The 17614-nt window shown below is 47.9% G+C and overlaps 1 protein-coding gene across 1 annotated transcript in view; it reads left to right on the top strand.

The window, feature by feature from the left end:
* Nucleotides 1-2021: 2021 nt before the first annotated feature.
* CTNNA1 (catenin alpha 1) overlaps nucleotides 2022-17614 on the top strand; it is a 175415-nt gene continuing 159822 nt past the window's right edge. The window contains exon 1 of the mRNA XM_014606559.3: nucleotides 2022-2106. The gene's annotated coding sequence lies outside the window, so the exon portion shown is untranslated. The remainder of the gene's footprint in view (nucleotides 2107-17614) is intronic.

Raw genomic sequence — 17614 nt, 5'->3', positions numbered from 1 at the left:
TGCCCCCGAATCATTTTTGTTGTCCTCTGGACTCTCTAATTTGTCCATATCCTTTCTGGAGGGGTGGGGGCCAAACTGGACACAGTACTGAATAGAGGGGAATAATTGCTTCCCCTGAGCTACTGGCATGAATGACTGGTGCCTCCCATAACTGGGGGGGGGGCCTCCATGGTGGTGAGCAGGGACCACCTGCAGCTGCCGCTGGCAGTGTCGGGGGCAGGGTGGCAAGCAGCGACCACCCATAGCTGCTGCATCGGCAGTGGAGGGCAGTGACCATCTGCAGAAGCCAGTGGAGGCTTTGGCAGTGGCCAATCTCAGGGGGGCATGTAGCTCCCTGTGCCCCGCTATGCATTGCCTATGCCTACAGACAACACACCTACCAATGCAGCCTAGGATGCCATTAATCTTCTTGGCAACAAGGGCACACTGTTGGCTCATCTTCAGCTTACTGTCCACTGTAACCCCCAGGTCCTTCTCTGCAGAGCTGCTGCCCAGCCAGTGAGCCCCCAGCCTGTACCAGGGCATGGGTTTGTTCTGTCCTAAGTGCAGGACTTTGTACTTGTCCTTCTTGAACGTCATGAGATTCCTTTTGGTCCAGGATGACCTTGTGAGGTCCTTTCTAGCTCTGCTTTTCTGTGAAACCTGCACTAGAACAGAAAGACACAACTTTTGTTACACAATGTAAAATGCACAGACCAGCCTCATATCAGACTTCATAAACCTTTCAAGTGTCGGTCCAGGGTTGTCAAAAGATTAACTAAAGCCCCTAGCAAACATTCAATTAAAGGTGTCATGGGAGCTGATGCACGATCCCAATAACTGTGCTTCTTTCTGGCCATGCTGTATGTATGTGGCAGGGGCCATGATTGTGGGATCAGATCCCCATTGCGCCATATTGCTGGTTCAAGGGTGGCATGGGATCATGATCCTGGCAAGTAAGAGGCCAGTCAGCTCATCCCTGCTCCCAGCCCCTGGAGCGCGCTGGAGTCCGGGGCTCCTGTGCACCCTGCGGCTGGGAGTGGCAGCTGATCTGCCCTGGTTCCCTGCCTCAGGGACACGTTGCCCTTAGCTGCGATGTGTCTGAGCTGGGCGTGGCAGGCAGCTGAGCAGCACTCCCGGCCTCCTGAGCGCACAGGAGTTGAGGGCTTCCAAGGCTTTTTTTTTTTTTTTTTTAAGAAATTTGTTGTGTTCCAGCCAAATCAAGTCCAAATCCATGAGTTGGTCCAGAACCATAAGTGGCCCTGCGACTAGCAAACATCCTCCACCCCCATCTGGGGCTTCAGATATTTCCAGAGTTGTTTGGCAGGCATCCTATGTGCAGGCCCAAGCCTGGAGGCACGGGGTTAGGATGTCCCCAAATTTTGCCTGCCCTCAGCCATGCATCTGCAGGAGCAAGCTAGGGAGGAGCCTCCCATTTCCATAAACTGGTCTTTAAGCCCCAGCACCTCGGAGGGTACTAAACCACACCACAACAAGTTATCCCCCCGAGCGCTTGGGGGAAACTGCCTTCACCGACCTGACCCAGGTGTTTCCCCCGCCAGGTAAGCAGGCCTGCTGAGGAGGGCCATTGAGCTGGGCCACATGGGCGGTTTAGGGCCCAACGGGAACCAGCCACAAGGTGAACAGGACAACTGAGCTGGGGTGGTAAGGTTGCGGTTCACTCTGTGGTGCCACTGACACGGGCCCGGTTACTGCAGGACTCGAGTCCCGGGTAGCCGGCTCGCTGTTGTCAGCGCCGTCTGCCCAGAGCCACCGCTTCGCAGGAGCAGAGGAGCCCCGCGCCGGCCGGTCCCGTCCAGTCCAGTCCCGTCCAGTCCCGCCTGCCGAGAAGCGTCGGGGCGCGAGCTGGAGTCCGAGCCCGCCGCCGCCGGGACCTGCGGGACGGGACCCGCCCCGCCCCGCCCTCACCTGTGCGGGGGGCGGTGCGGGGAAGAGCCAGGGGCCGGCGGGGCGGTGCTGGGAACAGCCGGCCGGGCCGCGGGGGGAGGTGCCCGGAAGAGCCCGCTTCCTCCCCTCTGGCTTGGGACGGGCGCGGCGGGCGGACAAAGCGGCGCCGGGACAGACGCACGGACGGACAGCGCGGACCGCGCACCGCACCGACCGCAGGTAACTCCCGGCCCGGCCCGGTTCCGCCTCTTAGAAACTTTTCCTGCTGCCGCCCCCGCCCCGTGCGCCCCCTCCTCGGCAGGTCCCCTCCGCTGGGCCGGGCCGGGCCGGGGCCGGGGCGCTCGGGACCCGCTCCCAAAGTTTGCAAAGTGCCGAGCGGGCGCGGCGGGAGACCCGGGGGGCCCGGCTGTCCCGGGCAGGCGGGCGGGGCCGGCGCCGCCGGACGCGGAGAACAATGGCCGCGCCCGCTGCTGCCCTGTGGCTGCCGAGGCCCCGGGCCGGGCCAAGGGGGTGCGGGCGTTGCTTGGGTCGGCCGCGAGAGGGGCCGGGCGGCCCCCCCCCCCCCCGCAAGCGGCGGGAGGCGCGGGGGTGGGGCGGCGCTGACGTCACTGCCGTTCCCCGCGGCGATGCCCCCCCACCCCACCCCACCCCACCCCACCCCCCCCGCCCGGGCGGCCCCTTCCCCGCCCCCCCCCCGCGCGGACTGTGACGCGTCCTCCGGCTCCCTGCGCGACTGCACGGACTTCGGAGCCGCCCTTCCCCAGCCCCTCCCCCGAGGGGTGTTTCCCCCATAATCAGCGTGAGGAAGAAAGCCCCTTGCATGCAAGGAAACCTCCTCACCTACATTGTCGGCAGCTTTTTGGGCAGTGCTAAAAAGGCCTGAGCCCGGGACTTGTAAGGTGTGGCAGGGGCCCGATCCTTGTCGTGACAGCGGGGCCACGGCCCCTTCTCTGCCTTCCACCTTGCGGGGCGGGGGGTGCCAGGGAAAATGCCTTCACATGCCATGCTCTGGCACCGGTGCTGGGGATTGCCATCTTGAACTATCATGTGCTCAGCACTTTGCTCCCGCAGCTGAGCTGTGCCTTTCTTTACTGTTTCCAATGATTCCTGTTTCTTCACTAGCCTCAAATGTCTGGCAAATGCCACCAAACTGGGAAGGAGCAAACAGGTCACGCAGGATCCCTCTGTTACGCCCCCTCTTTCCCCAGCACCATTTTTAAGTGCTAGGACATTGATCCCCTGATTGAACAGCCTGCAGCTCTGTCCCGCTCCCCGCCCCAGCTCCAGGGTCCCATTCACTGCCCTGGTTGGGCAGCGCCCCCTGCCCCACTCTCTCCCTCCCTGTGGGGGCCTCGATCTGCCCCTGCCCTTCCCCTCCACAAACTTACCTGCACAGAGCTGCTCTCCAGGCTGCCCGGCTGTGCTCCTGTAAATGGGTTATTGGATCAGTATTGGCTGATATGCCTGATGAATAATCAGCTATGGGTATCGGCCAAGAAAATCTTTATTGGTGCACCCCTTCCTTCCATAAGAAAGGAATTTGAGAAATTAAGCAGGAGTAATTACACTGGGTATAATTTCAATTCAGGTTAAAATTCTACCTAAATAAATTTTCAATTTGTAGACTCTGGCAATGTTTGGGTTTTTTTGTTTGTTTGTTTGTTTTTATAAAAAGCAATTTCGCCATAAGCTTCAAGGGAAGCATTTCAGTAACTGAATCAGGCAAAAAAAATGTCTAAATTATCATTTCCTTCACTTAATTTTATCAGACCTGTGAAATGTTTATGAATTCATTGTCATTTACAGATATCAAACAGCATCTCAAAGTTCATAGAAGGGAAACTAAATAGTTCATAATGAGCCTGTTTATTCTGCGTACTTCAAAAGTTTAACACTGACCATAAAAACTGCAAGACATTTTCTTAAATGTTTTAGTTAGGGAGATGAGTCCTAATTTTTAAGCCATGCTGTGTGTTTTTCCCTACCACTTTAAACCTTTGATCTCTGCTCCAGAAGTTTTGAAAAATAACTGAAAAGGTAGAACTACCATATTTACTAAAATGTAAGATAACTGGGGATAGATGAAACTCATCTCAATAATTAGTTCTTCTTGGGGAAAGGGGATGAGCAGAGGGATAGAAGAATTTGCATATGGGTTATTTTAGACTAGGCAAACACAGAGAAGTGTGAGGAAATTTAAGAAGCTTCTGATAAGTGCATGGACAGCATGATGCCAAATGCAGTTCCTTATGGATAGTTCTTTTTAAAGAACGTTGGAGAGAGATTTTTATCTATTTGTGCACCATAGAGCTTGACTTGTTTAGGCTCATTGCCCTCTAAAACTTTAAACTTTAGTGGCAACCCAATTTAAAAAAATACAAATGGATTACAAATATTGTAATTATTAAAATAAGTGTAATGATAACTGTTAATAGAGTCTTAATTTATTAGATCATTATTCACTCCACTGCTGCTGCAGCCATGTGGAACTGTGCTGTATGCCCTCTGCAGAGCCAGATTGGGAAGCAGCTATGGCAGGAACTTGTGGTCTTGCTGCAGCTCTTCCGAGTCTGACCCTGCATGGTGTCTCCTGGAAACAGATGTGTGGGGCAAGTGAAACTGTCTGCCTTTATTATGTAACACAGACAGTGTGTCTTTCTGCTGCAGCTACTTCTCAGTTTAGCTCTGAGATGCCTCCTAGACAACAGGTGCATGGGGCAATTTCATCCCAAGTCACTGTCAGTGTTGTAGTACCCGTGGGAGGTTCTTGCAGCATCCTATAGTGCCACAATACCCCAGTTGAGGAACACTGTTATAATATGTATTATAATATAAACATATATTATTAGCATAATATTTACCCTTTCTGGCCATTGTTGGGGGCACGCTTCTGGCTCTGCACATCCCCAAATGTTTGCTTCCAGTGTAGCACCTGGACTTCCTATGTGTAGTTTCAGGTCATTGCTGGGATCTAGAACTGTCATGCCAGTTTCAGCCCTGAGTTATACCTTTGAACTCCAGACCTGGAGCTGTAATGGACAGAGCCTGGGGGCACCAGAGGGCAGGACCTAGGCTGCAGGTCCACCTGGCTGGCATAGGAGAGGTGCTGGGTTGTACATGCAGCTGAACATGCAGCACACTTGCGGGAGGGGGGGGAAGCCATGAGGGGATCAGAAGAGCAAGGGGGGTGGGCCACAGGACATGAAGCCTGGGAGGGGGGCAGATCAAGGGGCATCTGCTTGGGGTAGAGTTGGAAGAGGTGGCAGGTTATATTGGAGGGGCTGTAAGGAGTAGAGGCTGAGCTTGCAGGGGTCAGGTGTTGAACCTGGAGTTTGGTTGTCCCTACCTCACCTGGAGCCAACCACTATGGTGATCCAGCTGGAGCTGATGCAGAGCCCGCTGGCTGCGTCCTTCAGGGTCTACAGTGGGCAGGACTGGTCAGTGGCACTGATGGAGCTCTAGGTAGTGGTGATGGCCTTGACATGGAGCTGAGTGATGGAGGAGTCTATGCTGCCTTTCTACTGCATAGAGCCAGACATGCAGATATCAATTCTCAGGCCATGGGCAGGCATGCGCAGGCTAGAACCACCCAGAAAAGTGGCATCCACAGTTCCCTTAAGTGTCTAGACATGGCATCTAAGTTGAGAATTGTTGCCCTAGAGGCTCCTAAACTTAAATGTGTTGGTTCAGGAAAGGGCCCTGGGCATTGGTGTTAGATGGCTTTAGTTTAGTGGGCATTTGAGGTCAGAAAAGCAAACATGATATTAGGATGTGTGTGGAATAGCATGAAAAATGTTAACATGTCATCAGATTCATAGACACTAGGGCTGGAAGGGACCTCGGAAGATCATCAAGTCCAGCCCCCTGCCCCAGGGGCAGGAAGTCAGTGGGGGTCATAGGATCCCAGCAAGATAAACATCCAAATGTCTCTTGAAGGCGTTCAAGGTAGGCGCTTGAACCACCTCTGGCGGCAGTCTATTCTAAACCTTGGGGGTTTTGGACAGTAAAGAAGTTCTTCCTAATGTCCAGCCTGAGACGGTCATGGAGGAGTTTGTTACCATTCGACCTTGCCATCCCTTGGGGCGCTTAGGTGAACAGACACTCCCCCAGATCCTGGTGAGCACCCCTGATAAACTTTTAGGTGGCTACCAGATCACCTCTGAGCCTGCATTTTTCCAGGCTGAAGAGTCCTATGGCTCTCAGCCTCATGTCATAAAGTCTGTTTTCCTGACCTCTGATAAATCAGTGGTATACCTTCTTCTAGAAGGGGTCATGAAAACTGCATCTTCCAAGAGGATATTGCAGAATTGAAGTGTTAAGAGACAGGTGCCAGGTGTTTAGGAGAATTGGAAAGAATTCCCAAAAAGTAATTGAAAGCATTAGAAAGCAGATAAAAATGTGAAAACGGTAAATAATATAGATCAGAATCCTCTCATATAACAAAAGCAAGGAAGTGTTTAATAAAAGAGAAAAATGGTAAATTAAAAAAGCTTTTATCAGCTACGAAGCTGAAAGTCTAACTAGAAAGAGCCTCATCCATCTCCTTCCCCTGGTTTGGTAGCCTGTAGGAGATGCCCACCATGAAATCTTCATGCCTTCACCCTTCTTGCTCATCCCCTCTTACTTTCAACAGGCCTACCTTTCACTTATTACCGCACCTTAGAACGTGTGTACATTGCCTTAAATGTAGCATAACACTTCCTCATTTCTTCTTCGCTCTGTTGGTCCTTCCTGACTAAGTTATACCAGGGGTTTTCAACCTTTTTTTGGTTGGGGTACCCTCAGTGGCTGGTCGACGGGTGGGGTGGGGGGGTTGGTCCCCAAACCAGAAGTGCCACTGGCTTCTCTGCACTGCTGCTGCGTACCCCCTGGGGCCTTCCAGCGTACCCCCAGGGGTACGCGTACGCTTGGTTGAAAACCCCTGAGCTATACCAATGTCCATGACGCATAATAGTAAGATTCAAAGAAAAAAAGATATGAAATGCAATTACTCTTGAACACTTGTGTATAATACCCAAACAGCTTTGTAATGTGGAAGGGAAGTCATCTTGTTTCAACTTATTAGCAAATGACAGAAGTTAAACTAAAAAAGAGCCACATAGAATCCAAGGCTGTACAGGAGGGTTATACCTGTATAATTATCTGTATTATACATTTACCTTTTGGTTATACTACCTTTTCCCATGTAGAGAAGGCTTTGTTGCAGGCCTGTAAAATGGTGATATCGTTGACTTAGCAGGTATTGTAAAGCTTAATTTTTGTAAAGTGATTTCTAATTCCTCAGAAGAAGTTTTATAAAAAAATAAATCATTTAAACATTTACATGGCTGTTTCTAAATTTAGAAACATGGAAAACTGGAAGAAGGTACTTATATCTGTTCTGGGAAGTACTTGGGTACTTTAGGTAACCCTTTAACTCTGCACATATTGTGCAGAAGATGATGATTGATATAGTCTGTGTCAGATAAATAGTTGCATGTGTCCTAGTCCCTTAGTCTCCTACCGGGATTGATTTAAACACTATTTGTTCTATAGCCACTTTCTTGTGTGCAAAAGATTTACAACTTTTCAATGGTTTTCAAAATTTGAAGGGGTTATATACACTTAAAAGAGAGTGTTATACTGCCTGATTCCATGTTAAATATGCTATACTTTATATCACTGTGAACACATTGTATCCTCTCCAGGAACTAGAGCAGGGGTAGGCAAAATACGGCATGTGGGCTGCATCTGGCCTGTTGCAGGACTTTGTTCGGCCTGCAGCGGGTCCCTCAGTCCCACCTGGTCCAGGCACCGTCTGGCCTGTGGTGCGTCCCACAGCCTCGTGGCCATGCAGTGGGGCTGGGATGGCTCTGCAGCTGGACTGCCTTCCTAGGCAGCCCAGGCAGTGGCTCCTTCTAGCTGCTGCTACTGTTGGTCCCAGCCTCGTGGTACTGGAGAGGACCCATGTGCACAGCCCCAACCCCAGCCACCTGCACCCACCCTGGACTCAGCCCGGTGAAGCAGACCAACTCTGGATGGCTGGAACCTGTGCACACAGCCCTGGCCTGGCCCCACATCTGCTCCAGATTTACCTGCCCATGCTGAGCAGAAGCTGCTGCTGGGTGTGGAGGGAAAAGCAGCCTTTCCCCTTCACCACTGCTGGACCTGTCTTGCTGCAGCCGCCTGGAACCTGTGCCCTGCCTATTTTTCTTTTCCCATTACTTTCTCTTAAATTCTCTCTGGGAGTTTGCCATATACTTTAGTTTGAGAAAATGCTGCAGAGAATCTCACTGTGCCCCCCCACCCCAGCTGGGCAAGTGGTGAGCTATGCCTTGCTGCTGCTTGCTCAGCCGGGGCGGGGTGGGGAGGAGGGAGGGAGGCACGGGATGTGGGCACAATGGAAGGCACTGGGAGTGGAGGCTATACCCTGCTGCTGCTCCCTGCAGCACCCCCATCCTGTGCCTGCCCCTCCCCAGCTGGGTAAGTGGAGACAGGTCAGAGCCCCCGCTCCCAGCGCTGCTACATCCGCATCCCGTCCCCCTTTGCCCCACCTGGGCAAGTGGCAGCAGGGCATAGCTCCTGCTTCCAGTGCTGCCACACCCATGTCCTGCACCCCCCCACCCCAGCTGGACAGCTTATCCCATGCACCTTTCCTCCCCACTCCCCCCACCACAACAGACTTACCAGCTGGAGGCAGCTGTGTCCAGTGTGGTGAGGACTGCTGTCTGTTTAGTCTATGGCTGAATCTCAAGTGGCGCTGCATCTTTTCCAAACCAATTTGGAGGCTTCCGATTCAATTCAGACCTTTTAATTGGTCTCCTAATTTGATTTGGTCATTGAATCATGTCGAATCTCCTCCAAATCGAATCGGCTACCGAAGCTTCACACAGCCCTAGAGAGCATGTGTGTGTTTTGTTTCTGGTTATCAAGTCCTTCAGGTTCTTTAGAAATAATGGAATTCATTCTTAATTTTTGTTATTCATAGATTAAAAAGCAATCTGTTCAGTTACATAAGTAGTTGTTTAATCAGTTTTAAATGCAAAACAAACTTTGAAAAGGTTTTTTTTTCTTAATATTTGCATTCTCTTTGCAACAAGACTTCAAATTGTCCTGAATACCCAGACATCAGAAATTATAGGATTGCACCTGAGAAGCATGTTCTCTTTTTATATTATTCTTTTTCCTGAGAAAATTGTGAAGATCTCCTTGTCATACTTCCTCACTCCCTCACCCCTGCATTTTTTAAAAGTAATCCTAGCACCTGCACTGAAGTATTTTGCAGTTTGTATTTTTAGACCAGGAAATGATAGTTTAGTAAGAACATGCTCTTATTCCTCCCACCTCTCCTCACTCCACCAAATTCCTACCCATTAACAAGTCAGGCCTCAAGTTCCTCTGACTACCTTTTATTGCATTAGTGTTTACTTTTCTAGTTATACTTAATTTTTTTTCTTTCACTTGCAACATCTATTGTTGTGGACCTGTAGATTTAAAGCTGCCTGGAGGGATATAGTGACAGTGACATGCTTCAGTTACTAAACTAAATTCTGATGAAGGTGATGGTAAACGATGCTTTGAATGTATCAACCAGAAATCTCTGTGCATGTCTTGTGTGTGGATTTTTAATGGTTCGGTCCTTGATCAAACTGTGTCACCTTTTTGGTAAAGGTAACAAATTGTTCCTGAGTGCGTCTGCTGATAAAGAGCTGCTGAAATGCCTGAAACAGGAATACCTAACTGAAAAAGCAACTGGTGATTTATTTGACAATAACACAAAAACATCTTGCATGTAGAATAGTCAAACTTTCTCATCTTTTGCTTCAGTAGATACTTATAATCTATACATAGCATACATAGACTGCTGTATACTTTGTACTTGTAAGGTGACCAAGAATCCTTTCTGTCTTTTTTTGGCAACCATGGAAAAATTACATTGGTATTTTTAGCCACTTCATTTCTACTATGCTAGGCATGTGATTCAGATAGCATTGGCAATTACTAAACATCAATTATTTGCCCACTTGCTACGTAAGGCGTTCTTGTGACAGTGAAGAGAAGTCATTACAGAATGAATTCAATACTTATTTCAAGAAAGGGTTTTCCTTGTACATACAGGATCATATTACTTTTGCTTGAATCTTTGGACTAGTCTTTACATTACAATAATGTGGTTTAAAGAATGGTGTAATCGTAACTAAAGATTATTGTCATCAACTCGGACAGTTTCAGTCCATATGATACTTCCTTGGCTTTTAAAACTGTTTCGTGAAGGTCTGGATTAAATAACTTTGTTCAGTTAAAATCATTAAAAGATGCAGTATAATGCACTTGCCTATTAGGAACAGAAATGTAATTTGAGGATATGAATTAGATCAGATCTTAGTTTAGATTAAATGCCGAAGAAGATCAAAATAAAAATACCCAGGGTTGTCTTGGTTTTTTTTATTGCCAGCAATAGGAACTTTTGAAAGCTAAGCAAGAATTCATTTTGCAGCACTGACATTCTTGTGCCAGCTAATAAAGTTATAACTACGAAGTAGCTGTTTTTATCTGCATTTGTTGGTAAAACTTTTAAAAAGTCTGCTCCCTTCACTTAGGCTGTGAGTTAACTTTTCATTGGAATGTAGTAGCTTGGCCTTTGTCCTTTTTGGGTTTATTTTTGCTGTTAAGCTTGTCCAGAGTCCTAGCACTGCAACTTCAGGCTCAAGATGCTCTGGTAGACAGAAGGGTAAAAGTAATAAACACTTGTTGCCAATTCATAGCAGATTTTGACAGCTTTGGCAAGACACAGGAACGTGGTTTAGTATGCCAGAAACCATCTTGGAGACCCAGGTGACTGTAATGTGAGCTTCGAATGTTGAACATCATAGTTTAGCAGAAGGTTTGAGTTAACATGCCAAATGAAACAATAAGCTCTGCAATTTAGGTTAAGCAAGAAAGGCGTTATAGGAAACAGCTTGCAAGGAGGCCTTAGTTTATTAAGTACTACTAATAGTCTTATTTGTACGCAAATTAAGTTGGCTGCTAGGTGTGCGCATGCATGCTATTGCCTTACTTGTATTGATGATTAGTGAATTATAACCCTGTGTAACTTGTGTTGCTGTATTATAATTGCTTTCTTATGTCATGTTTTCTTAACCAGATTCCTAAGAACTTTTAAGATAGCAACAGAGCTACCATTGTATTTGTGCCCATGAAGTAGGGAAATAAAAACAGGAAAATGCTGAGACATTCCAGGCTAGTGAGGAATGAGATAATATCCTCCTCTCTTAGAAACTGCAGTTTCACAAAGGCAACTCTTTTGCTGATTGACACCTTTTGGAGTCGCTGAAAAACTGGTTTAATATGGGTTCCAGGAGGCGTGGAGCAGAAAAGACATTGAAATTGGTTGCCTAGAAGATGCTGCTAGAATGAATTGTGTGCATGAGTAGTAATAACAATAAAAGAAGAGTGTGGAGAGCACAGGGAGCTCCATCAGGGTTTTGCTGCTGGTACATGTTATCCTTCCTCCTCCTGGATTTCTCCAGTAACTGTAGATGTTAAACAAAGAAAACAAATACTTTTATGCATTGCCCCATGGACAGCCAGATGGGTGCTGAGCTCAGTGTCTGCTTTGTTTTGAGTGGAATCGATAAAAGTTTAGGCCATTGACCTGGCTCTTGTCTGTCTGTGTCTTACCCACCAATGTAACTTTAATCCAAGTCAAACTCTGTTGTTTTATTATCTCTAATATACCTTTTTACCTATTAATTGCCTACTTTGTATACTTATCTGACATGCATTTTTTTTTCTCCCTATTCCCCCAAAACCCTTCCAAACTCAAGTCCATTGTTGCTGCCTTGTTCAAAAACAAGTGGTGACAGCTAAGCTTCTAAATCCTCTTTAACCTGAGGCAGAATCCTGCTTGAATATCTGTGTATGCTCATAGAGTGGCGACTTATAGTTACTCTGCTTAAACTGAAGGGCCATTTGGACAGCTAAATGTATAAGAGTCTTGTTCTTGTCCTCATTCTTGGGGTTTCATCCATGGTCTTCGGCCCTATTGTGGCATAAAGGACGAACTGCAAGTATCATCTTTTATTTGCAGTAATTTTTGCTTCCTGTGTAGGCTACATACCTGAGATTGCACTCAAAGCAGGCTGAATTTTTGGCAAACTAAAATTGATGTAAATGTTTAATAATTAAAGGGAACATAGTTGATGCTGTACAAATGAACTACTTCTGTGTTCTGGTTCATGCTGCCTCTAAGTCTTTACTGACATGTTTTATTTTAAATGAAAAGACAACTTTGTTACATTTATGGTAGGACAGAAGACTTTTACAGGTTAGTAGAGGGAGCTTGCCTGAAGGTAGGGCACAGTGGCACCTTAGAGACTTGACTGGTTCGGAGAGGCATGAGCTTTCCTAGGCAACAACTTGCTTTGTTAGATGCTTTGTCATAGTATCTGATGAAGTAGGTAGGTTGTTGCTTGTGAAAGCTCATGCTTCTCTTCACCAGATGCCTGAGGTGCCACCCTGCCCTACCTTCTGCCTGATTTTCGATTAACATGGCTAGCTACCTCTTTAGAAGGAGTTTTGGCTTGAGGGGAGTGGGGGTTATGGGAGAGATCATGGCTATTTGTGTCTAACTAGGTAAAGCATACAGACCTATTTCATGATTTAAACTTGTCCTGAAGATGCTAGCTAATGCCAACCATATCATTCCACCCAAACTAGAGTAATTTGTTATCTTGGAACTTCTGCTAGAAATATATTCTGCTGTACAGTACTTATCATTTACTTGACGTGAAACTTGACATCAACCCATCCTTGAGATTTGGATGCAGCAGTCAGCATCTCAAAGCCATCCTTGGGTGCTCTGATGCCATATGGGCTTTCTGTATAGTTTAGTATTCTGGATTCAGTGGACGTGTCTACACATGCAGTTGATGTGACTGAATATACTCCAGCTCAAACTGAGTAAGGTAATCCTAATGTCACCATCTACGTGCTCATTTAAGTACAGTAATTTATGGTGGTTTAGGATAGTACATATGTCTGATAGGACTGTGCCATGCTGAAGTAAATTAATCTACTGGGTACTAATTCGATGCCTCTGTTGACAGTGATGCTTTACTATACATGAAATTAGTCTAATGCACAGTAAAGTGCACATGTAGGCATGTCTACTAATTTGCAATTTTTTCAACGCTTGCAGTTCAGTTTTTGTGATATTAATCTTGGTGTGTATCCTATGGCCCGTCTCCTGGGTTTACAGCCCTGTTGCATGATAAAATGTAATCTTGGCTATCTCATAGACAGCATCTTGGTGTGGACATGGCAGTCAGTTTTCACACAAGGGTTTGCCTCAACCAACCAGCAAGCATGAAGAAAGCAAACTGCCTTGTCCAGGGTGGAATGTTAGCATATGATGGTCTCCATCTGGTTAAAGCTACCATAATTACTTGGATCAAAGACCAGGTTTTTTCCCCCAGTCAGCATTGGTGGTGGGGGGGGGGGGGGAGATATGAAAAGTAAAGCAATTAATTGTCTAACTGGTAAGCCTAGTGATAACTGGTTAGCTTACAGGTTATCATTTAATTCAGGGCAGGGCACAGTCTGGAAGGGAAGCGGGGAAAGGAAAGCCATGTGGTATACCAACAGGAACTGGAAGGTGGCAAGGCAGGCAGGAGAGACGCAAGAAGGACTAGTACCCATAGCTTCTAAGGCTAAAGAGGGAATCAGCAGGTGGCCTAATGATGCCTCATTTAAGCAGCTGGCTGCTCCTTCACAGGTGCTCCCTCCCAGTTTAGAGCTTCTGTGGGCTGTGTTTGTCTGGCTGTGCTTGCCACTGCCTCCTCCCTCCCCGTCAAAGGGCCCTGGGAACAGCTCTCAGCAGCAGTTGTCTGAGCTGCTGTGTTATCACTCAGTTAACTGTTTAACCAGTATAATTAGAGGAGGTTAAATGGATAATTTTTAAATGATATTTACATCCCTAGTGGCGGTGGGGAGGACCATTTTATATTCAAGTGCTGGCCTGGGACATGTGGTGGCTCAGCTCCAGGCTTCAGTTGCAGGTTTGGGGCTGAAACCTGAGCTGAGCTGCTACCTGCCCTGGGCCAGCATGACTCATTTGGTGGGGGAGGAGACTCCTGATTGGGGGGCGGGGAGGAGGGAATGGGAGAGACCTGAGTAAGTGTTTTGGGAGGAGAGTAGAGGATATGGTGCAGCCTGTTCCCTCCTCCCTCCTGTGCCTTTTGCTCTAGCACCAATCTCTTCAGCCCCAAACTGGCCTGGACAGGAGCTGTTGCTACTGCTCCCTGGTCAAGCAGAGCTGGGTCAGGCTTAGCTAGGGCCACAACAGAGCCTCAATAGATGGTAAGTGACCAGGGGCTGGGGGGTGGTTAGGCACAGGCATGGGGCAAAAGAGTAGGAGAGTAGGCTGCAGGGGAGTAGGGAGTGAAGGGGTGGGTCAGGCATGGGGTACAAGAGTAGGGGAGCACGGGGTGAGGCAGGGAGTAGAGGTGCAAGCACAAGTATGGGGGCAAGGAGCATAGTGAGCAGGCATCAGGGGCAAGTAACAGGGCAGGCATAGGCATGGGAGGGGGCAAGGGGTGGGGGCACAGGCAGGGAAGGCAAGATGAAGGGGTCTGGCCCCTCACCCTCTGCCACTGCTTTACCCACCACAGCAATGGTAGGGTAGGGGGGAAGATGAATTCAAGATGACCTTCCATTGGTTAAAATCTTTATGTGGAAAATTACAACACATGTTTATAACTTTCCATGTATAGAACCTAATTACTGAAGAGTTGTCTTAAATTCAATTTTTTCTTGATTTGGGTAAATATGGTTAATGTTTTTGTTCTGTGGTAGGGAGCTTTCTGATATCTAGATGCTTGGTATATATTGGATGCCTTGAATTAAAATGCTGGCGTTAACAGCGGGAGCAATATATCAGGTATCAGGGCTGTCCAACTGGTAGCTCATGGGCTGCATACAGCTTACAAGGTGCTAACGTGGTCCACAGGCTCCTGTCCAGTTGCTGCTACCCTCATTGCTTTTGATGGAGCAGCATCTGGGGTCTCTGAACTACCACCTCCCCTCCCCCATCCCCTTTCCCAGCTTCTGCTTCCTGTCCCCATTCCTGGGGGTTGGATGGCACAGCTGGAGGGGACTGGGCTACTTGAATGGCACATGTAGCAGAGGGAAGCTGGGCTGCCCGAGTTGTGGGCAGCAGCAGGGTGGGAGATGGCTGTGCAGCAGAACTGGGGTGCCTGTGCTGTGCAACAAGTGGGTCCCTTGGTCTGTGGCCTGCATAGCTAGTAGCCTTCAGCTCCTGAGAAATTGGACAGTCTTGAGCTACATGAGAGGTTCCCAACCGCTAAGCTCTGGCCCAGTAGTGGGCCACAGTGGGTTGGCTGTCTGGTCATGGCACGAGTCCAGTCTCTGTCCGCCTGGGTGAGTGACTTCTGGGTTTAAAGCTGAGCTTCCATGGGTTAAAGCGGCACAGCGGGGCAGCCCGGGGAGGGAGGCAGGCAGCTCCGTGTGCCCTGTACTGCTCCAGCCAGGCCATGGTATAAAAAAGGTTGGGAACCACTGAGCTAAATGATGCTTGGAGAAGGATTCCTTTGAAATGTCTATTTTCAGATGTGCCTGATATTCCTTCCTTCCTTCTCTAGAACTAGAAACTTTTTTAAAACTGATGGAATAAATTATGAAATCAGAAGCTTTGCATGTAAATATACATAGGCCCTGTACGTCCCTTTTTCTTTGTTTCTTTTCAACTTTCCTTATTTTTCTTTCTAAATTTAAATGCAACTTTACTGCAGCATGCAGTTGAGCATAGTAGTAAGTGAAATTTGGGGTTGGGTGAACATTCATCCTTAACAGTCCTTTTAATAAATGGCTTGCAATAGAGGTAGGCAACTCCTGGCACGTGTGAGAGAACATGGCATGTGAAAATATTTTACTGGGCATGTGTGTCTTGGGGCAGATGGCAGGGAAGGGGCCAGGGCTGCAGTGCTACAAGGATCAGGTTCCTTATGGCTCCCCAGCCATCTGCCCTGGCATGCCGACATCTTACAAGTTGAGGTTGTGGATGTTTTTGGCACTCTGCCCAAAATTTTTTCCGACCCCTGTCTTGGAACCAGGGATCCTGGTTTTTGTTCATTTAAAAATTCCAAGTTATCTGATTTAAAACCTCGAATCTGCATTTTTTTTCTGCAATTCAAAATGAAACACCACGTATAGATAGATTTTTCTCATATAATATAGACATGCACATACGCGCACACTCTCTGCACTACCACCCCTCTGCTGAGGCAGGCAGGGGCATGGTGGCACAGGGCTCCCAGCAGCAGCACTGAGCCTCCCTACCCTGCCAGATCCTGCCTGCTGGGGCACAGAGGACCCCAGGGGGAGTGCAGCAGGGCAGGGAGCCCAAAGCGGGCAGCCTGTATCTGCCCTCACCTAGTGCACAAATATGGGGGGCACATGGCCCTCCACATGCCCCACCCCCCAGGAGTATATGCAGTGTTGGAGAGCCAGCCCCCCTGCCAGTCCCAGGTGAGCCACCTGGTCCTCTGTCCTGTTCCCCACCCAGGCCCTGCAGTCATGCATTCCTACCCCAAGCCCCACGCACTGCCCCACCTGGGCAGCACCCCCAGCCTTGCCCAACTCCCTCCCTCCCTCCCTCACTGTGGGGGCCTCAATTCCCCCCCCCCCCAATTTTACCTGGAGGGAGCTGCAGGAGCTGCTTTCTACATTGCCTGACTACCATGTGCATGCCTGTTTGCACACATGCCTGTGGTACCTCCTGCCTGATCATCCTCCTCCCACTCCCCCTAGTCCCAAGCAGCCCCTTGCAGCTGGAACTCTGCTAGCCTGCAATGGGAAACCCACCATTTCTCATGGTTTTTTTCCTTAAAAGGAGAAAATCTGCTTTTTTCCATGGCAAACAGAAAACCCAGATCCCTGCTTGTAATGTATACAGTTAGACCTGGTAGGATGTTTTCAGCAGTGGTAGGCATGTTGATATTTAAAATATCTATTAGGTTGTCTTATTAATACCTTTGGAATAGTATTTAAAGGACCAGTGTAAAAGGCGATTTAATTGACGTAGTTCTGATATTGGGACTGTAGGTTTGTGATATGCCAGGAAGCATAATAAAGTTAATTTGTCTTGCTCTTTAAGTATTTAAACATTTTAAAGGTGAGCAAGGAATGGGGTTTGCACTGGTTGTATATGTGGAGAGTTTGACCATCTATTTGAATATAGTATGTTAAGAACTAGCTCCTATTTTAACATCTGTTTCCTAAAATGTAGCAGATCACCTTTCACCTTAAGCTGTTGTTTTTGAGTTTTTTTGTAATTGGACTATAAGCTCAAGTACAAGTTTTACATATCTTAGTTAAATCAGTTTGTATTTCAGTATATTAGCCAAATATTGTTCTGTCCAGAGGAGGTTTTTAAAATGTATTTTACTCTATTTAAAAGTAACCTGAACAATGGCTGGAACAACAGAGGGTAGGAAGGTGGTGTTTTTTCCCATATCTGTCCCTTCCATAAACACACACGACAACTAGGGGTGCAACAATAAAGATTTTTTGGGGCCGATATCGATGAGCAGTTATTGACCAGCCATATTGGTCAATACTGATCTGATAGCTGATATGCAGCTTGGCAGGTTGGAGAGCAGCATCGGGCCAGTAAGTCTGTGGCGGCAGGGCGGCAGTTCAAGGCCCCTACACTGAGGGAGGGAGTGGG

The sequence above is a fragment of the Alligator mississippiensis genome, chromosome 9, assembly GCF_030867095.1.
Source record: "Alligator mississippiensis isolate rAllMis1 chromosome 9, rAllMis1, whole genome shotgun sequence".
NCBI lineage: Eukaryota > Metazoa > Chordata > Crocodylia > Alligatoridae > Alligator > Alligator mississippiensis.
The sequence above is the reverse complement of the archived record's forward strand: the minus strand, read 5'-3'. Positions and strand labels throughout refer to the sequence as shown.